Consider the following 19,547-nt stretch of genomic DNA (forward strand, 5'->3'; position numbering starts at 1 on the left):
CCATATAACCACTTGTACACCCGCCTTTCCCTGTAGTCATTTTCCACACTATTAACCTTTTTATTTTTGAAAGCAATTAAATCATTACGGTATTTATTAACCAAACCATCTAATTTGTTGACCCAGTCCTGGCTAGTGTCACTGTTTAAAATGTGGAGACTCTGCGTCTTTATGGTGTCCAATTCAGATTTAATCTTGACCTCTAGTCTGGTGACCTCCTCTATAACTAAGAGAATGAGGTCATATGAACATTTGTTCAAAATTGAACACCATCTTTTGCAGAACTCCACATTTTGTCTCCCAAGGGTAGGTATGTTTTTCACCCTGAACCCCCTGGGTATAAATTTCTTCCTAAAATAGCCTGATAAGAACACTGCATGTAAGTGATAGTCAACCTCCTTCCTGCGTAAATTGAGTAATTTGTGGTATATATTAATAGGTGTCTCACCTCCCAGCTCACAAGTTTCATCTGAGACCAGAATCCTGTCTGCATCATCGTCAGTGAATGCTAGGGGATCTGTATTGAAGTCCTCCTCATTGTATGCTGTATCCATAATAGCTGCAGCCTCCGCCATCACAATAAAAAGACAAAAGTGGGAATATGTTAAAAACTTAAAACCAATAGAGCAAATGTGTAAAATGATCCTGAGGAGATGCAACACTGTGCACAGCCAAGTCCACAGTTCGTGTGTAATATCACAGCGGAGTGCTAATCCCAAAAGCCATAAGGCCAAAACACAAAGTCCTAGATAGGATAGCACAATCTTACTGAAGTAATGCACGGTGCTCTGCTACAAACATAACAATCTTCTCCAAAAAGCAGGCAACTCACTGGTCTTTGTAGTAAAACTTAGAATTTATTATGTCAGTATGTTTTTTAAACTGACATAATAAATTCTAAGTTTTACTACAAAGACCAGTGAGTTGCCTGCTTTTTGGAGAAGATTATATATATATATATATATTTTGTATAGGTTAGAAGTGATCATCTGGAGCACCATGTGCAGATCAAAGTTATAAATATAACCAAAAGCCCATTTCCTTTTGAATTCAATAGCTAATTTCTATAAAAAAGCTCCATGTGATTGTTTTCTGCTTATCTTAGAAATGTTACCTGATACAACTATAGGTCCACAACAGTTTTGACTATAGATTTAAGGGGACATTCCAGCCAAAATTTAAATCCACATTGATGCATTTTAGTTTTGAATAGAAGCATTTTTGTAATTTACATGCATTAGCAAAAATGCTTCTAATAAAAGCTAAAGCTGTTTCAAAAGTGTATTTAAGTATGCACCGTGCACCAGCATTTTAAACGCATCACTTGCTTAGAGAGCCTAACATAGTAACATAGTAGATGAGATTGCAAAAAGACTGAAGTCTATCGAGTTCATCCTTGTCATTCTGCAAAGTATTCACTGCACTCTGTTTTTTTTCCTCTCCTGTAACTCTATTTTGGTATGTAATATTTACATAGAGCAAATGATTTTAGTTTTTTAATTTAGTCCTACATTTGTTGTACTATTATCCAATGTTTTGATAATTGCCATTTGATGCTCAATCCTTGTCAATACTTGCTATTATTCTAAAATTTATAGCTGTCTTATGCCACAGTTTTAACCCCCTCCAAATTTTATTGTCTGTTTACTTAACATCTCACCCTGACCAGACCAGAATCTAACTTTCCAATTGGCCTTTCCAATTTTCTTTGATTAGCAATCAACTAAAGAATTAAGTGAACATTTTAAGTGAGGCATTAACATTAGAATTATACAAGAATTGAACAAGGATTGGACAAGGGGCAAGACACAAGGCAAGTACTTATGTAATATGTTTTATATACCTTTTTGTTTTCTTATGCAATACTGTAATTCTGTGTCTTATGTGTTTAACTGGTTCCCACTTTTGTAAAAATGCTCAATATATTCATATTCATTTTAGCTACCTCTTGTCTCTATAACAAACAACATTATTCAATTACTCCCTCTCCACCTGCACTGTTCATTAGCCCATCTCCCTTAAACTCACCTTGCATTTGTACTCATGAACTTTACCTATTCCTAAACACTCCCCCCTGCAGCTCGTCTCAAAAGCAGTCTCACTACTGCAAATCCGTATCTCATCTCATGTCACTTTCCCTCTTGCTTTTACTTACTGCTGGTGACATCTCCCCTAATCCTGGTCCCCAACCACTGCCTAGCCGTGCACATCCATGTGTACCGTCCCATAGACTCAGAAAACAAAATTCCGCCAACCTTACTCACATTCCTCTTGCATCAGAAGCCACTACCCCTTTCACTTGCGCACTCTGGAGCTCTCGCTCTGTTTGCAACAAGTTCACTTCTATACATGACCTCTTCATCTCCCGCTCCCTCAACCTTCTGGCCCTAACAGAAACCTGGCTCTCTCCCCTAGACACAGCATCCACTGCTGCTCTGTCACATGGGGGTCTCCACTTCAGCCACACTCTTAGACCTTGTAATAGACAAGGAGGTGGTGTAGGTATTTTACTTTCCTCTCGTTGCACCTTTCAACAAATACATCCCATCTCTTCCCTCACATTTCCCTCATTCGAAACCCACATAATTTGCTTATTCTCCCCTCTCTCTGTACGCGTTGCAGTCATATACCGACCCCCTGGCTCCTCAACTCAATTTCTAGATCACTTGGCTGCCTGGCTACCTTATTTCCTTTCCTCAGACACCCCTGCCCTCATTCTTGGCGACTTCAACATCCCTCTTGACAATCCCAATGCCTCATCTGCAAAACAACTTCTGCAACTCGCTTCCTCTTTCGGTCTGTCACAATGGACTAATTCTCTCACTCACAAAGACGGTCACTCTCTTGACCTGATCTTTAGCTATCGATGCACTCTCTCAAACTTCACAAACTCCCCCTTTCCTCTTTTTGACCACCATCTCCTTACTTGCAACATATCATCCCTCCCTACAACTCTCCCTCCTTCTACTCACAACAAACTTCACAGAAGCATTATGTCTTTAGATCAGCAACAGCTTGCTAATTCCCTCAAGCCTCTCCTCTCATCCTTCTCCTCCTTTTCCTGCCCTGAACAATCTATCTGCCACTATAATTCCACCCTTATATCCGCCCTTGACAATCTCGCCCCTCTTTCCATTGCTCGGAAATCACACACTCATCCTCAGCCCTGGCATACTCCTCTGACACGGTACCTACGCAGATGTTCCCGTACTGCTAAACAGCACTGGAGAAAATCTTGGAGTTCAGCTGATTTTCTTCATTACAAATTAATCTTGAACTCCTACTACTCTGCCCTTAATCTCCATACGCAACACTACTTCTCTACTCTTATCTCTAATCTTTTTCTTAAACCCAAAACATCTGTTCTCCACTTTCAATACTCTCCTCCGCCCTCCCCCACCTCCTAATGCAACTTTTCTGTCAGCTCAAGACTTTGCCAGCCACTTCGATAATAAAATTGACTCCATCAGAAATGAAATCAGCTCTCAACATAATTCCATTCTCCCCCGCCTCAAATGCTCTCACTCAACCACAACCCACATAACCTTAAACTTAGCTCATTCTCCACTGTTACTGAGGAAGAAGTTTCAGCACTTATACTGCGCTCTCAACTCAGTACCTGTCCCCTTGATCCTATCCCCTCACAGCTACTACCCTTACCCCATACTAACACACATTTTCAACCTCTTCCTCGGCACCGGTATATTTCCCTCATCACTGAAACATGCACTGGTCACACCTATCCTCAAAAAACCTTCCTTTGATCCTACCTCCCCATCCAACTACCGTCCTATTTCCCTCCTCCCTCTTGCCTCAAAGCTTCTCGAAAAACTAGTATATGCACGCCTATCCCATTTCCTTACGTTAAACTCCCTTCTTGACCCATTGCAATCTGGATTTCGTCCCCATCACTCTACAGAGACAGCTATTGTTAAGGTTACCAACGACCTACTTACAGCAAAATCAAAAGGCCACTTCTCTCTGCTTATCCTCCTTGATCTGTCCTCAGCCTTTGACACTGTTGACCACCCTCTTTTGCTCCAAACCCTCCAATCCTTTGGCATCTGTGACACAGCCCTTTCGTGGCTCTCTTCCTACCTGTCAAACCGTACCTTTAGTGTAGCCTTCTCTGGGGCCTCCTCTGCCCTGTCACCACTTTCTGTCGGAGTACCGCAAGGCTCTGTCCTCGGTCCCCTTCTCTTCTCAATCTACACGTCATCACTTGGTTCCCTAATAAAGTCCCACCGTTTCCAATATCATTTGTATGCCGACGACACCCAAATCTACTTCTCTGCACCAGACCTATCTCCTTCCTTGCTAACCCATGTCACTAACTGTCTTTCTCACATCTTTTCCTGGATGTCCTCTCACTACCTCAAGCTAAATCTCTCCAAAACTGGGCTCCTCATTTTCCGTCCTTCTTAAAAAATATCCACCCCAATCTCTCTATAACTGTCGACAACTCCATCATTACCCCTACCCCACATGCCCGATGTCTCGGGGTCACATTTGACTCCGATCTTTTTTTCATTCCTCACTTTCAGTCCTTGGCTAAAGCCTGCCACTTCCACCTTAAAAATATCTCTAAAATTAGACACTTCCTTACACAAGACGCAACTAAAATTTTAATCCACTCTCTCATTCTTTCCCGCCTCAATTACTACAACTCTGTCCTCTCTGGTCTCCCCACCTGCCGCCTAGCTCCTTTACAATCCATAATGAATGCCTCTGCCAGACTCATCTTCCTTACATGTCGCTCTTCATCTGCTGCACCTCTCTGCCAATCCCTTCACTGGCTTCCTCTACCCATTTGATCCCTATAATTGTTTTGTTGTACTCCCCCTTTGTTTATAGCGCTGCGGAATCTGTTGGCGCTCTACAAATAACCGATAATAATAATAATCCTATACAAATCTAATATACTTACAACAAAAAAAAGCTCCAGTTGAGCTTAAATTAATCCCACTAAAAGGTGACCCATTTAATACAAGCAATTGTATCCATGAATTGTTTTTCTAGCCAGAAATGTATCCAAACAATTTTTAAATTTATTTAGGGTATTGACATTCACTACCTCCTTTAGTAATGAGTTCCACAATTTTATTGCTCTTACAGTGAAAAAACTTTTCCGTTGCAGGAGATTAAATCTCCTTTCCTCCAACCTTAAATTTTGACCTCTTGTCACAATTAATTTTTTTGGAATAAACAGAGCTTCTGCCATCTCTGTATATTGAATCAATGACTCTTAATACATGCTAGTATCTTATTAGCCTTTGAAGCCGCTGCCCTGCATTGTGCATCCATCTTTAGCTTGTTATCTATTACTACTCCCAAATCCCTTTCCTCCTCTGTTTGGCTAAGTCTTGTACCATTTAAATAATACAGTGCCTGCTTATATTGACTTCCAAAATGTAGAACCTTGCATTTTCCCGTATTAAATCTAATTTTCCATTTACCTGCCCATACTTCTAATTTTTGCAGATCCCTTTGTAACGAAAGTTCATCCTGCTCTGACCTAATGACCTTACTTAACTTGGTATCATCTGCAAAAATAGAGATGTCGCAATTTAATCCTTGCTCCAAGTCATTAACAAAAATATTAAAAAGAACAGGGCTCAGTACTGATCCCTGGGGGACTCCACTGATTACCTTTTCTTTCATATAATTATAAAGAGTCCATGAGCTAGTGACGTATGGGATATACATTCCTACCAGGAGGGGCAAAGTTTCCCAAACCTCAAAATGCCTATAAATACACCCCTCACCACACCCACAAATCAGTTTATCAATTTGAAGGTATGGAAATTGAAAGCTTCATTCTTAGTCATAAAGGTTTCTCTGACTCCGTAATTAATACTATGTTACAGGCTCGTAAATCTGTGTCTAGGAAGATATATTATCGAGTCTGGAAGACTTACATTTCTTGGTGTTCTTCTCATCATTTTTCCTGGCATTCTTTTAGAATTCCTAGAATTTTACAGTTTCTTCAGGATGGTCTGGATAAAGGTTTGTCTGCCAGTTCCTTGAAAGGACAAATTTCTGCTCTTTCTGTGCTGTTTCACAGAAAGATTGCTAATCTTCCTGATATTCATTGTTTTGTACAGGCTTTGGTTCGTATCAAACCTGTCATTAAGTCAATTTCTCCTCCTTGGAGTTTGAATTTGGTTCTGGGAGCTCTACAAGCTCCTCCCTTTGAACCTATGCATTCTCTAGATATTAAATTACTTTCTTGGAAAGTTTTGTTTCTTTTGGCCATCTCTTCTGCTAGAAGAGTTTCTGAGTTATCTGCTCTTTCTTGTGAATCTCCTTTTCTGATTTTTCATCAGGATAAGGCAGTGTTGCGGACTTCATTTAAATTTTTACCTAAGGTTGTGAATTCTAACAACATTAGTAGAGAAATTGTTGTTCCTTCATTGTGTCCTAATCCTAAGAATTCTAAGGAAAGATCATTACATTCTTTGGATGTAGTAAGAGCTTTGAAATATTATGTTGAAGCTACTAAAGATTTCCGAAAGACTTCTAGTCTATTTGTTATCTTTTCTGGTTCTAGGAAAGGTCAGAAGGCCTCTGCCATTTCTTTGGCGTCTTGGTTAAAGTCTTTGATTCATCATGCTTATGTTGAGTCGGGTAGAACTCCGCTTCAAAGGATTACGGCTCATTCGACTAGGTCAGTTTCTACTTCCTGGGCATTTAGGAATGAAGCTTCGGTTGATCAGATTTGCAAAGCAGCAACTTGGTCTTCTTTGCATACTTTTACTAAATTCTACCATTTTGATGTGTTTTCTTCTTCTGAAGCAGTTTTTGGTAGAAAAGTACTTCAGGCAGCTGTTTCAGTTTGATTCTTCTGCTTATAATTTCAGTTTTTTTTCATTATAAGATTTAAACTTTGTTTTGGGGTGTGGATTATTTTTCAGCGGAATTGGCTGTCTTTATTTTATCCCTCCCTCTCTAGTGACTCTTGCGTGGAAGTTCCACATCTTGGGTATTTATTATCCCATACGTCACTAGCTCATGGACTCTTGCTAATTACATGAAAGAAAACCTAATTTATGTAAGAACTTACCTGATAAACTCATTTCTTTCATATTAGCAAGAGTCCATGAGACCCACCCTTTTTTTGTGGTGATTATGATTTTTTTGTATAAAGCACAACTATTCCAATTCCTTATTTTGTATGCTTTCGCACTTTTTTTCTTATCACCCCACTTCTTGGCTATTCGTTAAACTGATTTGTGGGTGTGGTGAGGGGTGTATTTATAGGCATTTTGAGGTTTGAGAAACTTTGCCCCTCCTGGTAGGAATGTATATCCCATACGTCACTAGCTCATGGACTCTTGCTAATATGAAAGAAATGAATTTATCAGGTAAGTTCTTAAATAAATTATGTTTTTCCAATCTGAGTATGATCCATTCACTACTACTCGTTGCTCCCTATCTTATATCCAGTTATTTATCCATGAGCTAACATTTTCAGTCTCTTAATTTTGTGCATTAATCTCTCATGTAGCACTGTATCAAACGCCTTTTGAGTTTATCTATATTTCTTTTACAAAGATATGACGAGTCCCCGGATTTCATCCTTACTTGTGGGATATTAACCTCCTGCTAACAGGAAGTGGCAAAGAGCACCACAGTAGGGCTGTATATATAGCCCCTCCCTTCCCCTCCACCCTCAGTCATTCTCTTTGCCTGTGTTATACTAGGAAGAGGTAAAGTGAGGTGCTAGTTTTATTTTCTTCAATCAAGAAGTTTTTTATTTTAAATGGTACCGGTGAGTACTATTTTCCTCAGGGGGTTATGGAAGAAGATTTCTGCCCTGAGGTTGATGATCTTAGCAGTTGTAACTAAGATCCACGCTGGTTCCCACAAGACTTCTGAAGGTAACACATGAGACATCTTCAGTGTGGAGACCGGTTTCATGCTAAAAGCAGCATTAAGGTATGTGCAGCCTTTTATTTCTGAAGAGACTTGATATATCAGAACTGGCTGGCATTTATTTCCCTATATGGGAGTGGGGTAAGCAGTAGACCTGTTTCACAGAAGGGTGTTACTGGAGTCCCTTGTTATTTTTTTTTATTTCTGACATAAGGGCATGATATGACACTCTGGGAGAGGCATAAGGACTTTTAATCATTAAGCTGTTAAACGATTGTTATTTTTTATATGACCAGCATGACTTGCTGGGATGTGTTTTGTGTTCCACTTAGCTGTATGATAAACCGCTTCCCATGCAGTTGTGTTTGGGCCTACTCCAATGTCGGCCATAAGGGGCGGGGCTTGTCTTTGCGCGCTCAGATGCGCACTTCCTTCTGACAGAGGAGCAGCAAGCAGTAACTCCGGTTGCTCCTGGACAGTAGTCTTTGGCTTGGAGTGTTGGCAGTGCTGTGGCGAGGTGCAGAGGGTGTTTTCGTGTAAACTGATATTTCTCCTACATTGGTGTGTCCGGTCCACTGCTTCATCCATACTTGTGGGATATTCTCTTTCCCTACAGGAAATGGCAAAGAGAGCACACAGCAAAAGCTGTCCATATAGCCCCCCCTCTGGCTCCGCCCCCCAGTCATTCTCTTTGCCGCTCTGAACAAGTAGCATCTCCACGGGGATGGTAAAGAGTATGTGGTGTTAGTTGTAGTTTTATTTCTTCTATCAAGAGTTTGTTATTTTAAAATAGTGCTGGTTTGTACTATTTTCTCTACAACAGAAAGTGATGAAGATTTCTGTTAAAAGAGGAGTATGATTTTAGCACCAGTAACTAAAATCCATTGCTGTTCCCACGCAGGACTGTTGAAACCAGAGAACTTCAGTTGGGGGGAACAGTTTGCAGGCTTATCTGCTTCAGGTATGACCAGTCTCTTTTCTAACAAGACATAGTAATGCTAGAAGACTGTCAGTTTTCCCTTATGGGACCGGTAAGCCATTTTCTTAGACTCAGTAACAGAATTAAGGCTTATAAATTGGGCTCTATGCTGGTTGACACTATTGTGGGCTAAATCGATTTATTTTTATCATATTTATATGACATTTGGAGTGTTTTGTGAACTTTGAAACACTTTTGGGAACGTTTATTTGCGCCTGGCAGTTGTTTAGACGCCTAATCTAGTCAGAAAGGCCCCTTCACTCTGGTATGCAGAGGGAGGAGGCCTCATTTTCGCGCCTCAGTTGCGCAGTTACTTTCTATAGGCAGTGCATGCAGCTTCACGTGAGAGGGTCCTGTGGCTGAGAAAAGGACTCAGAAAGGCTTATTACTGTGGTGAGGATCTAGACAAATCAGAATAGAGGGCGCCACATAGTGCAGATCAGAAGGTAAATAATATAACATGCAAAGAGGACATAAGAATCCTACTCACAATAAGTAAAGCACAGATGTGCAAAACCAGCAATCCGGAACCACTCGTCGTCCGGTAGACCGATAGATGTTAATCACAAGGGTAGATCCTCGTCTCACCAGGGAGAGTCCAGGGATACTCAGGGATGTTTGAACAGAAGTCAGTCCACAATAAAGGAATCCAGCAATGACCAGTCTCACGCCTCAGGCAGCTGGAAGGGAGACTAGAGCAACTCCAAAAAAAAAAAAAAGGGAGGTCAACGGTTCAAAAGATAAAGAGGTCGGCAGCAAGTGAGGAGATGGTTAAATCTTAAAATTTATTTAAAATGATAAAAACAAAAGCAACGCGTTTCTCAGTGTAACACACTGTTTCATACAGCCTGTATACAGCCTGATGAAACAGTGTGTTACACTGAGAAACGCGTTGCTTTTGTTTTTATCATTTTAAATAAATTTTAAGATTTAACCATCTCCTCACTTGCTGCCGACCTCTTTATCTTTTGAACCGTTGACCTCCCTTTTTTTTTTTTTTTGGAGTTGCTCTAGTCTCCCTTCCAGCTGCCTGAGGCGTGAGACTGGTCATTGCTGGATTCCTTTATTGTGGACTGACTTCTGTTCAAACATCCCTGAGTATCCCTGGACTCTCCCTGGTGAGACGAGGATCTACCCTTGTGATTAACATCTATCGGTCTACCGGACGACGAGTGGTTCCGGATTGCTGGTTTTGCACATCTGTGCTTTACTTATTGTGAGTAGGATTCTTATGTCCTCTTTGCATGTTATATTATTTACCTTCTGATCTGCACTATGTGGCGCCCTCTATTCTGATTTGTCTAGATCCTTTTCACTTGTGTCGTGGCGTGACACCCTAGAGGAGCGGCCCTTCCATCCGGATTTTTCACTTCTGGAACCTTACGCTACGGACATCAAGGACTTTCCCTTCCTATGCCATTCCATACTGGACTGATTGTTTGTATATCATAGTTATCATACTGTGTATATTACTGTCTTTAGCTAATTATTGACATATATATCAGATTCTATCACCAGTTATTGTTTGTCACTCCTAGGCGCCTCTTTTTAGTACTATAGTGACACAAGTTGTCACTACAGTACTTGTTTGCTTTATTACTGTGGTGAATAACCCCTAAGGAAGGTAAAAGCTGCAGCAAAGTCTGTGGCAGGGACTGTAGTGTGTTTAAACCGGTAAATTGAACTATTAGCTCCGGTTTGCTCATTTTAGGATTTAGAGACTTGAAATTTGGTGTGCAATACTTTCAAAGCATTAAGACACTGGGGTGTAAAGATCGGATATTTCTTTGATACTTTTTCGATCATTCAGAAAAAAAGTGTGCTCTTTTCATTATTTAAAGAGACAGTAACGGTTTTGTTTAAATTTGTTTTTATTGCATTAATAGCCTGCCTAAATCTGTCTAACATGTCTGTACCTTCAGATAGCATATGTTCTGTGTGTATGGAAGCCAAGGTGGTTCCCCCATTAAATGTATGTGCAAATTGTGCCATGGCGTCCAAACAAAGTAAGGACAGTAGTCACATTTAATAAGGTTGCCCAAGATGATTCTTCTAATGAAGGTAGTAGGGATAGTTCATCATCCTCTCCTTCTGTGTCAACACCAGTTTTGCCCGCGCAGGCGATACGTAGTACATCTAGCGCACCAATGCTTGTTACTATGCAGCAATTAACAGCAGTAATGGATAATTCTATAGCAGCTCTTTTATCCAAACTGCCAGCATTTCCCAGAAAGCGTGATTGCTCAGTTTTAAATACAGAGGATGAGCAAGTAGGCGCTGACGATAATTTATCTGTTATACCCTCACATCAATCTGAGTTGGCAGTGAGGGAGGGTCTGTCTGAGGGAGAAATTTCTGATTCAGGAAATATTTCTCAGCAGGCAGAACCTGATATCGTGGCATTTAAATTTAAGCTAGAACATCTCCGCGCCCTGCTTAAGGAGGTGCTAGTTACCCTTGATGATTGTGATTCTTTGGTGATTCCAGAGAAGTTGTGCAAAATGGACAAATTCTTAGAGGTCCCAGTGCACGCTGATGCTTTTCCGATACCCAAGAGGGTGGCGGACATAGTGACTAAGGAGTGGGAGAAGCCAGGTGTACCTTTTGTTCCACCTCCTATATTTAAGAAAATGTTTCCCATTGTCGACCCCAGAAGGGACGCATGGCAAACAGTCCCTAAGGTAGAGGGGGCAGTTTCAACGTTAGCCAAGCGCACAACTATTCCTATAGAAGACAGTTGCGCTTTCAAAGATCCTATGGATAAAAAATTGGAAGGATTGCTTAAAAAGATTTTTGTTCAGCAAGGTTTCCTTCTTCAACCAATTTCATGCATTATTCCTGTCACCACGGCGGCGTCTTTTTGGTTCGAGGAACTAGAAAATTCGCTCCAAAAGGAGACTACATATGATGAAGTCATGGACAGAATTCACGCACTAAAGTTGGCTAATTCCTTTATTTTGGATGCCGCTTTTCAATTGGCAAACTTAGCGGCGAAAAATTCAGGTTTTGCAATAGTGGCGCGCATGGCGCTTTGGCTCTTGGTCGGCGGATGTGTCGTCCAAAACAAAATTGCTTAATATTCCTTTCAAAGGTAAGACCCTTTTCGGGCCAGAATTGAAGGAGATTATTTCAAGGGCCATGCCCTCCCACAGGATAGGCCTTTCAAGGCTAAGAACAAATCTAATTTTCGTTCCTTTCGCAATTTCAGGAACGGACCGGCTCCTAACTCTGCAGCCTCTAGACAAGAGGGTAACGCTTCCCAGCCTAAACCAGCATGGAAACCATTGCAAGGCTGGAACAAGGGTAAACAGGCCAAGAAGCCTGCTGCTGCTGCTACCAAGACAGCATGAAGGGGTAGCCCCCGATCCGGGACCGGATCTAGTAGGGGGCAGACTTTCTCTCTTTGCTCAGGCTTGGGCAAGAGATGTTCCGGATCCCTGGGCACTAGAAATAGTCTCTCAGGGGTATCTTCTAGAGTTCAAGGAACTTCCTCCAAGGGGAAGGTTCCACATGTCTCGCTTATCTTCAGACCAGATAAAGAGACAGGCATTCTTACATTGCGTAGGATACCTATTAAAGATGGGAGTGATACACCCAGTTCCAACAGCGGAACAAGGTCTGGGTTTTTACTCAAACCTGTTTGTAGTTCCCAAAAAAGAGGGAACTTTCAGGGCAATTCTGGATTTAAAAATTCTAAACAAATTCCTCAGAGTTCCATCATTCAAAATGGAAACCATTCAGACGATTTTACCAACAATCCAGGAGGGTCAATATATGACTACCGTGGACTTAAAGGATGCGTACCTGCATATTCCTATCCACAAAGATCATCATCAGTTCCTGAGGTTCGCCTTTCTGGACAAACATTACCAGTTCGTGGCTCTTCCATTCGGTTTAGCCACTGCTGCCAGAATTTTCACAAAGATGCTAGGGTCCCTTCTAGCGGTCCTAAGGCCGAGGGGCATTGCTGTAGCACCTTACCTAGACGACATTCTAATCCAAGCGTCGTCCCTTTCCAAAGCAAGGGCTCATACAGACATTGTTTTAGCCTTTCTCAGGTCTCACGGGTGGAAGGTGAACATAGAAAAGAGTTCCCTGTCCCCGTCCACAAGGGTTCCTTTTCTGGGAACAATAATAGATTCTGTGGAAATGAAGATTTTTCTGACAGAGGTCAGAAAGTTAAAGCTTCTAAACGCTTGGTCATTCAATCTAGCTTATGTGTTTCCACCGTTCCCTCTCCTTCCCAGGCTTGTAGCCAGGATCAAACAGGAGAAGGCCTCGTGATTCTAATAGTTCCTGCATGGCCACGCAGGACTTGGTATGCAGACCTGGTGAATATGTCATCGGCTCCACCATGGAAGCTACCTTTGAGGCAGGATCTTCTAGTACAAGGTCCATTCGAACATCTAAATCTAGTCTCTCTGCAACTGACTGCTTGGAAATTGAACGCTTGATTCTATCTAAGCGTGGGTTTTCAGATTCGGTTATAGATACTCTGGTTCAGGCCAGAAAACCTGTGACTAGGAAAATTTACCATAAGATATGGCAAAAATATATCTGTTGGTGCGAATCCAAGGGATACTCTTGGAGTAAAATTAAAATTCCTAGGATACTTTCCTTTCTCCAAGAGGGTTTGGATAAAGGTTTGTCAGCTAGTTCTCTAAAAGGACAGATATCTGCTCTGTCTGTTTTGTTGCACAAACGTCTGGCAGCCGTGCCAGATGTACAGACGTTTGTACAGGCGTTAGTCAGAATCAAGCCTGTCTACAGACCTATGACTCCTCCATGGAGTCTAAACTTAGTTCTTTCAGTTCTTCAAGGGGTTCCGTTTGAACCCTTACATTCCATAGATATTAAGTTACTATCTTGGAAAGTTCTGTTTTTGGTTGCTATTTCTTCTGCTATAAGAGTTTCTGAATTGTCTGCTTTGCAGTGTACTTCACCCTATCTGGTATTGCATACAGATAAGGTAGTCTTACGTACCAAGCCTGGTTTTCTTCCAAAAGTGGTTTCCAACAGGAATATTAACCAGGAAATAGTTGTTCCTTCTCTGTGTCCGAATCCAGTTTCGAAGAAGGAACATTTGTTACATAACTTAGATGTAGTTCGTGCTTTAAAATTCTATTTAGAAGCAACAAAGGATTTCAGACAGACATCTTCTTTGTTTGTCGTCTATTCTGGTAAGAGGAGAGGTCAGAAAGCTACTGCTACCTCTCTTTCCTTTTGGCTAAAAAGCATCATCCGTTTGGCCTATGAGACTGCCGGCCGGCAGCCTCCTGAACGAATTACAGCTCACTCTACTAGAGCTGTGGCTTCCACATGGCCTTCAAGAATGAGGCTTCTGTTGAACAGATCTGTAAGGCAGCGACTTGGTCTTCTCTGCATACTTTTGCCAAATTTTACAAATTCGATACTTATGCTTCTTCGGAGGCTGTTTTTGGGAGAAAGGTTTTGCAAGCTGTGGTGCCTTCCGTTTAGGTTACCTGACTTGTTCCCTCCCTTCATCCGTGTCCTAAAGCTTTGGTATTGGTTCCCACAAGTAAGGATGAAGCCGTGGACCGGACACACCAATGTAGGAGAAAACAGAATTTATGTTTACCTGATAAATTTCTTTCTCCTACGGTGTGTCTGGTCCACGGCCCGCCCTGGCTTTTAGTCAGGTTTAAAATTTTTATTTTTCTGTACACTACAGTCACCACGGCACCTTATAGTTTCTCCTTTTTCTCCTAACCGTCGGTCGAATAACTGGGGGGCGGAGCCAGAGGGGGGCTATATGGACAGCTTTTGCTGTGTGCTCTCTTTGCCATTTCCTGTAGGGAATGAGAATATCCCACAAGTAAGGATGAAGCCGTGGACCGGACACACCATAGGAGAAAGAAATTTATCAGGTAAACATAAATTCTGTTATTTTTCACCTTAGAGCCTTATTTTTCACCTTTCTCATAGGGTGCAATAATTTTTGCGCTTTTAAAAACGATGCATCTGTTGAACAGATTTGTAAGGCTGTGACTTGGTCGTCCCTTCACACTTTTTCCAAATTTGATACTTTTGCTTCTTCTGGGGCTATTTTTGGGAGAAAGGTTCTTCAAGCAGTGGTGCCTCTGTTTAGGTTCCTATCTTGTCCCTCCCTTTCATCCGTGTCCTTTTGCTTTGGTATTGGTTTCCCACAAGTAAGGATGAAATCCGTGGACTCGTCATATCTTTGTAAAAGAAAAGTAAATTTATGCTTACCTGATAAATTAATTTATTTTACGATATGCCGAGTCCACGGCCCACCCTGTTATTTTTAAGACAGTTTTTCTTTATATTTTTTGTAAACTTCAGTCACCTCTGCACCTTTTAGCCTTTCCTTTTCTCTTCCTATACCTTCGGCCGAATGACCGAGGGTGGAGGGGAAGGGAGGGGCTATATATACAGCTCTGCTGTGGTGCTCTTTGCCACTTACTGTTAGCAGGAGGTTAATATCCCACAAGTAAGGATGAAATCTGTGGACTCGTCATATTGTAAAAGAAATTAATTTATCAGGTAAGCATAAATTTACTTTTTTACTTCCTTGTAGAATCTAATTAGATTAGTTTGACATCTATTTCTCATAAAACAATTCTGATTTTAACTCATAATCTTGTTTACATGAATATGCTCATCAATATAATCCCTTCAAATAATTTCCCATCCCCACTATTGATGTCAGACTAACTGGTCTATAGCTTCCTGGATCATCCCTGCTTCCCTTTTGAAGAGTGGCACCACATCAGCTTTACGCCAATCCTGGGGTACTATGTGTGAGGATAATAAAACTTGAAATATTAAGAGAGGTGTTTTTTCAATAACAGTGCTAAGTTCCCATTTTATTTACCTTAATATTATAGAGTTTTTTTCTGATATCCTCTAGACATAACCCAGTTAATAGTATGGGCTGGCATGTTTTAGTTTGCTCCAAATTTTCCTCCATTGGTTCCTCTCTTGTGTATACTGAAGAAAATAACTGGTTTAGTACCTCCGCCTTCTCTCTGTCACTGTTAATCATGCTACCCTCCATGCATTTTAATGTACCTTCATTGTCCTCCTTAGATTTTTTGCTATTTAGGTACTTAAATAGCCCTTTAGGGTTAGACTTAGAATCCTTTGCAAAGAAGCTTTCATTTTCAATTTTGACTAATTTGATTGCCTTTTTGCATGCTTTGTTACATTCCTTATAAGTTTGGTATGTTGAGTCTGTACTATTTTCTTTGAATAATTTAAATGCTCTACTTTTTTCCTAATTTCTCTTAACACATTTTTATTTAGCCATATTGGCTTGGATTTTTTTATTTTTATAACCATATGGTATATGTTGATATGTATATTTATTTAACAAAGTTTTAAATGTTATCCATTTATCCTCTGTATTTTTATTATAGAATACTTTGTCTCAGTTTGTTATTTAATGATTTCCTTAAATCGTTGAATCTTAAAAGTAAATGCCTTAGTTAAACCTTTAAGACACTGCTTATGAAAAGAGATTTCAAATGTGACCATGTTATGATCACTGTTACCCAAATGTTCTTTGACTTCTATGTTTGCAATTATATCTTTATTGTTTGATAGCACTGAATCCAATATAGCTTTATTCCTAGTTGGCTCCTCTATTAATTGTGACAAGAAGTTATCCCTGAGAACATTTAAAAATCTATCCCCCTTAGCTGAATTTTGAGTTTCATTGGCCCATAATTACAGCACTGTTATTAGCAGCCTTACCTATTTGCGTAAGTAGTTGTTTCCTCCATGTCACTAATGTTGGGGGGCTTGTAGCATGTTCCAAGTAATATTTTTTTAGGATTTTTTCCTCCACTCTTTATTTCAACCCACAGGGGCCTCTAGTTATCAAGCCGTCAACCACAAATACGCTGGAATTCCGCAGCGTATTTGTGGCGAGGCTGATTCGCTGTAGTTATCAATCCCTACAGCCCAGCAAAAGTAGAATATAGTGACGTAACATATGATCCGGCGGACTCAGTCCGACACAGATCGATGGTTACGTCACTACAGATGTTCCGAACGCAAGTTCGGCACAATCTGACTACTTTTGCTAGTTATCAAATAACTAGCAGGTACGCTCGCCACTATTCCGGGCCAGCATACCTGGTTTTTAATCCGCCGCCCTGGAGGCGGCGGATCCCATAGGAATCAATGGGAGTCTGACAGCAGCGAGAAAAAAATATCGTATAAAATACAATATTAAGGTAGCGCCACAAATAAACAAAAAATAATATAGTGAATATCACAGATAAAAAACACCACGTATTGAAAAGCTTAAAACATATATGCTTATGCTAAGGAGTAATAAAACAGTAACCACCTGTATAGCAAAATACCAGATAATGATAATGTATAGAAATGTTCAGTAAAAAATATATAGTCTCCTTATGAAGAGAAATAAAGTTTTTTTCTGTTGTGATAAAGAAATAGGTGCTATTAACTTCCCTTATAGAGAGTTCTTGTCTTTTTGTATGTTCGCCGTGCAGCTCCCTTCCAATCACTGGTGTGATCTCCGTGAGGTAAAAGGTTTGTTAGAAGAAATCTGTAGGAACAGAAGGGGGGATTGAGCGCAGCCAGGGGGGAACACACTGATCTAAGTGCAGATTAAAACAAATATTCCACTTTATTCATACAAATAAAACATCAAGATGTACACTTACAGACTTCACCCTCAAACATATGAGGTATGTAATGACACTTCGTTTTGATGTCCAAAAATAGGCAAATCAGTCCACACTTGTATATGCAGAAGGATTCCACAACAACTTTTGTCACACTGTGAAAAACACTTAGCCCACTGTGAGTGTAAAACTGTCCAGGGTAGTTGTATCCCTTAGTAACGTTCTATATGCGCTAATAGCGTTATTCCACACAGTCACAGATTAATAATTTGCCCCCAATTTTGCGAACCTCTATATGGGGTGGTGGGAGGACCTGTTCATATACAATGAGGAGAATCCACACAAACACCATATTATCAGATGGCATCGCTACATAGATGACATCCTGATAGTGTGGCAGGGTTCATTTGAGGACATAAAATTGTTCATGGAATATGTAAATAAGAATGTAATGAATTTAAAATTCACTATGGAGTTTAGTATGGAAAAGGTCACGTTTTTGGATCTAGAACTAATACGGGAGGGAACCAGTAAATACACTAGCCTATATAGAAAGCCCACGGATACCAACGGGTATTTACATGCCCAGAGTGGGCACCATGACAAATGGAAAAGAAATATTCCTTTGGGACAGTTTCAGAGGGCTAGGCGGAACTGCACCAAAGATACAGACTTCTTACGGGAAGCTGAAATAATTAAGAACAGATTTTTGGCTAAGGGCTACCCCGGAGCAATGTTGTCAGACACTCAAGAAAGAGTAGGTAAGATGGATAGGAACACCTTAATTAAAGGAAAAGGAATGAGTAAAAAAACAAAACAATCTCAGGAATCGAGAAATAATGGAGAAAAAGGAGGGGAGAAGAGAAAAATACAATTAGTAACTAGGTACAACAGAGCTTCTAGAGAAATAGAAAAAGCTATGAGAAAGCATTGGCCCATTCTTATGCAGGACCCACTGCTAAGAGATTCCATCAACGAGAAAGGACAGGTAGTGTTTAAGAGAGACATTAATATTAAAAATAAGATCAGTCCAAGTATGTTGAGACCTGTGGGCACGGACACATGGTTACAGAGACACACATATGGTTTTTACAAATGTGGTAGGAAAAATTGTAAGTGCTGCGCCCACCAGAATCCACAAAATAAGTATTTTGGTGTTTCAAGGAGAGATAATGAGTACCAAATAAAATACCTGATGACATGCAAGACCAGTTACGTTGTCTATCTCCTGAGGTGCTCCCGCGATAAAATTTACATAGGTCGTACGAAACGTCAAATAAAAACGACATTCAGGGAGCACCTCAGGAATATAGAGAACGGATTGGATAGTCATGGGGTGTCGGCACATTTTTTGGAGTGTCATAATAGAGATAGTACAGGGCTTACTGTTGTTGCCATTGAACACATTAAGAACACAGTGAGAGGAGGGGATCGCCTCCTGGAATTGAGGAAGCGGGAGACGTATTGGATCCATAGACTTGGGTCTATTGGTCCAGTTGGTCTAAATCGCGACATTGATCTAGCGGCCTTTTTGGACACTTAATGAAAGTGTGCTGCGGCTGGGATCACATCTATACAGTGTATATGTATTGTTTTTTATCACAAAGTTATAGTGGTAGTTTGTCTACCGTACTTATGTTTTTTTAGTACACAGCTATATACAGGAATAATAATAATATTTAACTTTCTGCCTTATCAGATATTCAGGCTAGTTTTTTTAGATGTGCGTTTTTTAGATAAATATATTGCTCATTCTGTATTTTATGGATTGTATCCCATTTGTATCACATTTAATGTATGTATTAGATTGTAGATGTATGAGCTGAAACATATGCATTATATGGTCTTTTAAAGTCTTTTGTTTTTAGGGACCGTTATTACGGCTTTGATTATTGAAGGTGTGTCCCCTGTAGGCGGTTTCCTTTGGCCAATATTGTGCAGGGTACCCCCCACATAAGACACGTCAGGACGCAAAATGGGCATTGCCTCTGACGAAGCTGGGAGGAGCCCAGCGAAACGCGTAAGGCCACGCCCATCTCGTAGACGGAGGTTTC

The sequence above is a fragment of the Bombina bombina genome, chromosome 4, assembly GCF_027579735.1.
Source record: "Bombina bombina isolate aBomBom1 chromosome 4, aBomBom1.pri, whole genome shotgun sequence".
In the NCBI taxonomy this organism is placed as follows: Eukaryota; Metazoa; Chordata; class Amphibia; order Anura; family Bombinatoridae; genus Bombina; species Bombina bombina.